The 6,902-nt window shown below is 40.6% G+C and overlaps 1 non-coding gene across 1 annotated transcript; it reads right to left on the bottom strand.

The window, feature by feature from the left end:
- Positions 1–2,572: 2,572 nt before the first annotated feature.
- Positions 2,573–2,679, bottom strand: LOC141589491 (small nucleolar RNA R71). Its single transcript, XR_012520428.1, has one exon. It is a non-coding gene; the product is annotated as a small nucleolar RNA R71 (small nucleolar RNA).
- Positions 2,680–6,902: the final 4,223 nt, after the last annotated feature.

Below are 6,902 nucleotides of genomic sequence, written 5' to 3'. Positions count from 1 at the left end.
TCGTGATTATACATGAAGTTAAGTGGGAGCCAGAATCATTTTCCCATGTCTTATATGTTGATAACATACTACTTATTGAGAATAATGTACCAATCCTCTCTTCTATCAAGAGTGATTGAGAGACTAGGAAAGGGTGCGATATATTCTAAGATTTCTGAATCTGTGTGAGAGAATATTGGCATGGGGTTAAGAGTCTTATGATGATAAGATCTTTCGTATCTGTTGTACATCAACAAGGTTGAATGGGTTATTCATGATGATGAAAGTGGAATTACTATGATAGAGTCGTAGTCGTTCACTGAACCTATTAAGTGGTTGAATACATGAAATCGTTTGCTAATGTTTCCGCCATTAGAATGATCAAGTATGCCAACAGACACACATGTCATGATGTGTTATATTCCTAGGGCATGACGAGTCAATAACAAGATAATTCCCATGATATGGCTTGAGAAAGCCTTAAAGAACAATTGAAGACTTGTTCATATGTTTGGATGATAAACTAAGTTAGGTGTTGAAGGGTTACACAAACTTTAGTTTCCAAACTTAAAGGGATTTCTTGAAATCCTAGGATGACTTATTGACTAAGGAGTAAGAAACTAGAAAAGTGTCTTAGTTTCACGCATTGCAAATTCTACAAAAGGAATCTAAGTAAATTGTGATAAAATCGTCAATGTAGGGATTAAAGATGCATCCCTGTGCAAATGGTTTTGTCACAAGTTATGCGATAACAGTGGGAGTGATACGTGCATATTCTATACACTTTATCTGCTGTTTTGGCACGTATTTCCATGCGTATCTGTTAGCTTTAAGCTACTATTTCTCCCGAAACGGTTTACTTTGCATTTTCTATGATTTATTGTAGGAATGAGTGGAAGTAAGCTAAATCAAGCCTAATTCGTCCTCCGGGGGCAACTTCAAGGAAGCCTAGAAGAAGGAGATTCGGATTCACCCACCTTGGGATGCGTGCAAAGGAGTGAAGAGCTGATTTGAAGGAACAAAAGAGCCACTGCACAAGATTACGATCGATCGACCATTCCCACCACCGATCGATCAGTTGAAATCGAGCGAAAAGCTGTGCTTGCTCGCATTTACCACGATCGACCATGCCGACCGGCGATCGACCGATCTTCGAAATGAGAATTATTTCTTCGTGTTAGGCTTTTAAAAGCCCAACTTGTAATTAACCTTTGGCATCTTTATCAGAGAACGCAGCAATTATTAGGTCATGCTTTTCATTATTGAAAAACTCGGTTTTTTAGATCTAGCTTTGGTGACGGAAAACCTTGATTTCGATACTTTGTTCTTTAATTCAATTAGTAAGTTTTTCTGCAATTCCTTTCTTCTTTTAATTCTTGTTATTTCAATTCTTGTTTTACCAATTTAATTCCAGAAATTCATCTCTTGTCTTTTGTCTTTTATTTAAATTCAATCATGTCGATCTTGTTCTTTGTTATCAATTTAGCAATTGTTTTAGTTTTAGTCATGCGTAGCTAATTGTTTTGATTGGGAATGAGGTGAACCATGGCATAAATTAGGATTGTTTGTTAGCGTGAATTCTTCCGTTTCGATTTTGTCGTCTGTTGATATGCCTTTTTGCTAGATTGAAAGATTAGTAATTAGAACTATCATTAGATTGGAATTTCTCTTGAGTGAAAGCTTTGAGAAATTTCGGGGAATGAGAAGACCGCAAGGTTAATTTGAGCATAGATCGAAAGGCTTGCTTATACCCCCTGAGACCGTATTATAGGATTTCTGCTACCTTATTGTCCTGACCATTGCCATGGTGAACCGAATTTCCCGATCCTCTTTTTATCTTGTTGAGAAATTTCATTTTAGCATTTAGTCAATTTAGTCAACCAATCTCAAAACCCCCCAATTAACTGTTACTTTTATAGACTGAAAAATAGCAAACAAAATCAACCTTGTCTCTCTGTGGTTCGACCCTTACTATCACTAGCTATAGTTTTAGTTTGGAATTATAAATTTAATTTTGATACAAAACGACGATATCAAATTTTGGCGCCGTTGCCGGGGAGACGGTGTAATTTTGTTTGCTTTATTTTAGTTTATTTTTCTTGTCTCAAGGAACTTTGGTTCCTTGAGGCCGTTGCTTACCTTTGCTTCTAGTTTTGCTTTTGCACAGTTAGAAGACAGGTTTTTGAGTGGAAGACTTGAGTACTCTCATTTTGGCAATTATGGCTACAATATATGATAATCTTCAGCCAAAGGAGCACCACCTTCCAAAGGGGCACCAGTTACCTACTCCTACTACGGGTAACTTCGAATTTCGTTCCTCTTATATCGATTTAGTGGAGCGAAATCAGTTTGCTGGTCTACCAGATGAGGACCCCTTGAAGCATATGGAAATTTTCACGGACTCATCATTGTTCCATACCTATACCACCGGGTGACTCAGGATGAAGTAAAGGGGTTGATGTTCTTATACTCCTTGAAGGATTCAGCGCGAGATTGGTACCGCTACCTTGATAGGGTAGCAACTGGAGTCACGGACTGGACATCTCTAGCATTAGCCTTCTACAAGAAGTACTTCCCACTTTCAAAGACTGACGCCTTGAGAAGTAAAATCACAAGTTTCCAGCAAGGAGCTGATGAGGGTTTTTGCGAAGCATGGGGACGTTTCAAAAGTTTGGTCCGAGCTGTCCCTCACCATGGTTTCCAGCAATGGTATCTTTGCAACCTATTTTATAATGCTCTATATGATGATTACAAGGTCATCCTGGATGCAGCTGCTAATGGTAGGTTCCAAAACAATACCGGTCAAAGTAAAGGTTGGAACACTATTGAGGAGATGGCAGTCCATAGAGCTGAGTTTGGAAGTTCACGTGGAAAGTCACGAAAGCAAAGTGATGAAATGAGTGCCGTTGTGACACTTATAACTTCTATTACTGCCCGTCTCGAGAAGCTCGAGATTTCTGAAGCTTCCAAGGAGAAAGTTGAAATACCTGTTCAAAACTCAGATGAGATCGAGAAGTTGAGAGAAATGGTCCAACTCCTTTTGGTTCAAGTGGCGAAAATGGAAGCAGCCGGGATTGAGTCCTCAAGGAATTTTGTGAAGCAACTGGAGAATATAGAGGCTAAGCAAGTTGCTAATTCTTCAAGCAAATGTGAAGGGCCGATTGAAACGATTAATGCCATTAATCTCAGAAGTGGCCTCTCTTATGAAAGTCCCGACAAGCCAAAGGAAGACTCGGGAAATGATGAAGAAGCTCGTTTAAATTCCGTGCGAAACGAGCTCAATTGCCAAGATTTCCGGGTCGATCGACCAACATTGTCAGTCGATTGACTGAAGCGTCAGATAAAATAGTTTCTGATCAGAAACTATTCACACCCAGCACAGTCAGTCGATCGACCAACATTGTCAGTCGATCGACTGAGTCACCTGTCGAGATCAATTCTGAACAGGAACTGTTCACGCCCAGCCAAGTTGGTCGATCGACCACTAATATCTGTCGATCGACTGACCTCCCAGTACAGGATGAAAATCCGTCAACTAGTTTGCATGATTCTTCACTCATTGATGATTTGACGGGGGTTTTAAACCTACGGAAGCCGAAGTTACCGATCCTACGGCCATGTTGCGATCCCGTATCCGAGCGTTTGAAGGCTACTAAGCTGGAGCGTAAGTTTGGTAAGTTTCTGGAGATGGTCCAGAATCTCGAGGTAACGGTTCCTTTCACTGATTTAATTACCCAGGTACCTTCTTACGCTAAATTTATGAAAGATATTTTAAATCGTAAGAGAAATTTTCATGATGATGGTAATGTTGCTTTTGTTGAAGAGTGTAATGCTCTTTCGCAAATTAATGTGCCACCTAAATTAAAGGACCCGGGTAGTTTTTCAATTCCTTGCACTATAGGTAACCACGTAATTGGAAAGGCCCTTTGTGACTTAGGGGCCAGTGTCAGTGTCATGCCGTATTCTGTCTGCGAAAGGCTAAATATTGGTAGACTTAAGGTGGCCGATATTACCGTTCAAATGGCAAATAGATCGACTCAGAGACCTATAGGAGTTCTAGAGGATGTACCCGTTTGAGTGGGTAAGTTTTTTATTCTGTCGATTTCGTTGTTTTGGACATTGCGAGAGACAATCAGATACCTATTATTTTAGGCAGACCGTTTTTACATACAAATTGGGCTGTAATAGATGTCAAACGCAGAACCATAACCTTAGAGGTAGGGGATGACACCATTGAGTTCATCTTGCTCACAAGGCAAATCGAACTCCGCTGATGAGGATACGTGTTATTCCATTGATATTGTTGACAGGACTGGTACTTGTAATTGGAGGGAATCCTTAGCCAAGGATCCCTTAGCTGATCTAACCCGTTTAGATGAGTGTGCAGGTAATACAATGGAGAATGCTGAGGAGCCAGATGCTTTTGTAGCCTCAATGGAGAGCTACGAGCTCAATGAGGAAGAAGATGAGATGCTCTTGAGCCTAGCCAACGAGAACTTGGTAAACACTTGCTACACCATTGAAGCTGATTCTGTCTATGCTGTAGAGGTAAAAGTGCCAGAGCGTAAGCCACTTCCTCCTAATATTAAGTATGTTTTTTTAGATGATACGGAGCAGTACCCAGCTATTGTTAGCTCTAAGCTTAATGATGACCAAATATGTCCTGCTTTGATGTGTGTGCTTAAGAAAAACAGGAAGGCTTTGGGTTACTCTTTGGATGACATTAAGGGCATCAGCCCTGATGTTTGTATGCACAGGATAGAGCTGGAGGACGGCCACAAGCCTTACAGACAGGGTCAACGCAAGTTGAACCCGAAGATGCAGGAATTTGTTATGGCTGGGGTGATGAAACTACTAGATGCAGGTATTATTTATACAGTTGGCAACTCCAAGTGGGTTAGCCCAGTTCAGGTAGTCCCGAAGAAAGGAGGGACTACCGTGGTTAAAAATGAGAAAAATGAATTAATACCAACTCGAGTAGTGACAGGGTGGCGGATGTGCATTGATTATAGACAGTTGAATGCCGCCACCAAGAAAGACCACTTCCCCCTCCCTTTTATTGACCAAATGACTGAAAGACTTGCTTCTAACAAATTTTTCTGTTTTCTAGAAGGGTATTCAGGGTTCTTTCAGATCCCTATTCATCCGGACGATCAGAGTAAGACCACTTTTACCTGTCCACAGGGTGTTTTTGCATATCGTTGAATGCCTTTTGGATTGTGTAATTCCCTTACTACCTTTCAGAGGTGCATGATGGGAATTTTTTCTGATTATATAAAGAATATTATGGAAGTATTCATGGATGATTTCTCGGTTTATGGTAGTGACTTTGATCGTTGTTTAGCTAACCTTGATAAATTCATGCAGCGTTGTATAGATGTTAATCTTGTTTTAAACTCGGGAAAAGTGTCGGTTTATGGTCAATGAGGAGTTGTGTTAGGGCATCCGATTTCGATAAAGGTATACATGTTGATAAGGCACAGTGCGGTGATTGAGCAATTACCCCCTCCCGTGAATGTTAAAGGAGTGAGGAGTTTCCTTGGTCACGCTGGTTTTTACCAGCGTTTCATTAAGGATTTTTCAAAAATTGCTAAACCACTTACACAATTGCTCATTAAGGATGTTGTCTTTGAATTTACTGATAAGTGCCTTGTCGCTTTTAACAGGTTAAAGGAGGCCCTAGTTTCTGCGCCAATCATTCAAATTACTGATTGGGACCTCCCATTTGAGATCATGTGTGATGCCAAACGATTATGCGATCGGTGCGGTTAAGGACAGCGAAAGAATAAAGCTTTGAATGTCATATACTATGCGAGCCGAACTCTGGATGAGGCTCAAGTCAATTATTTTACCACTGAGAAAGAGTTTCTAGCTGTTGTTTTTGCCTTAGACAAATTTCTGTATTATTTGTTAGGTTCTAAGGTTATTGTTTATACTGACCATGCAGCATTGAAGACTCTCTTTATTAAGAAAGATGCGAAGCCGAGGCTTTTGAGGTGGATACTCCTTTTGCAGGAGTTTGATTTGGAGATCAAAGATAAGAAAGGAGCAGTGAATGTGGTAGCTGACCACCTATCTCGTCTGCAGCTGGCAGAAAGGGAGGATTCGCTGCCTATTAATGATTCTTTTCCTAATGAGAGTCTGTTAGCTATTACTACTTCAGGGTATTATCCACCTCCGTGGTTTGCTGATTTTGCTAATTTTTTGTGATGTAAAGATACCACCCGAGCTTTCATGGCAGCAGAAGAAGCGGTTTGCTTATGATGCTAGACAATATTTTTGGGATGATCCTTATGTTTTCAAGGAATGCGCGGACGGTCTCATCCGGAGATGCGTACCTCAATGGGAGGTGAAGGATATCCTAGAGGCTTGCCACTCTTCTGCTTATGGTGGTCATCACGGTCCGTCCAGGACTGTAGCTAAGGTACTCCAATCTAGTTTCTATTGGCCAACTTTGCATGAAGATTGTCGCAATTTTGTTGCTGAGTGCGATGCTTGTCAAAGATCGGGGAATATTTCCAAGAGACATAAGATGCCACAAGTAGGCATTCTTGAGGTTGAGATTTTCGATGTCTGGGGCATTGATTATCAAGGACCTTTTCCGAGCAGTCAAGGTAATAAATATATCCTCGTAGCTGTAGATTATGTATCCAAATGGGTGGAAGCTATTGCTACTCCCCATTGTGATGCAAAGGCCGTGATTAAACTGTTTAAAAAGATTATTTTCCCTCGTTTTGGTGTCCCTCGAGTTGTCATTAGCGATGGGCGAATGCATTTTAAAGAGAAACAACTTAGTGCTTTATTGACTAAATTCGGTGTCCAACATCGTAGAGGTTTGGGGTATCATCCCCAAACTAGTGGTCAGGTTGAGGTTTCTAACAGAGAATTGAAAGAAGTCTTAGCTAAAGTTGTTTCTAAATCAT

The sequence above is a fragment of the Silene latifolia genome, chromosome 6 (genome assembly GCF_048544455.1).
Source record: "Silene latifolia isolate original U9 population chromosome 6, ASM4854445v1, whole genome shotgun sequence".
NCBI lineage: Eukaryota > Viridiplantae > Streptophyta > Magnoliopsida > Caryophyllales > Caryophyllaceae > Silene > Silene latifolia.
Note: the sequence above shows the minus strand (reverse complement) of the source record. Positions and strands in the feature narration are given on the sequence as shown.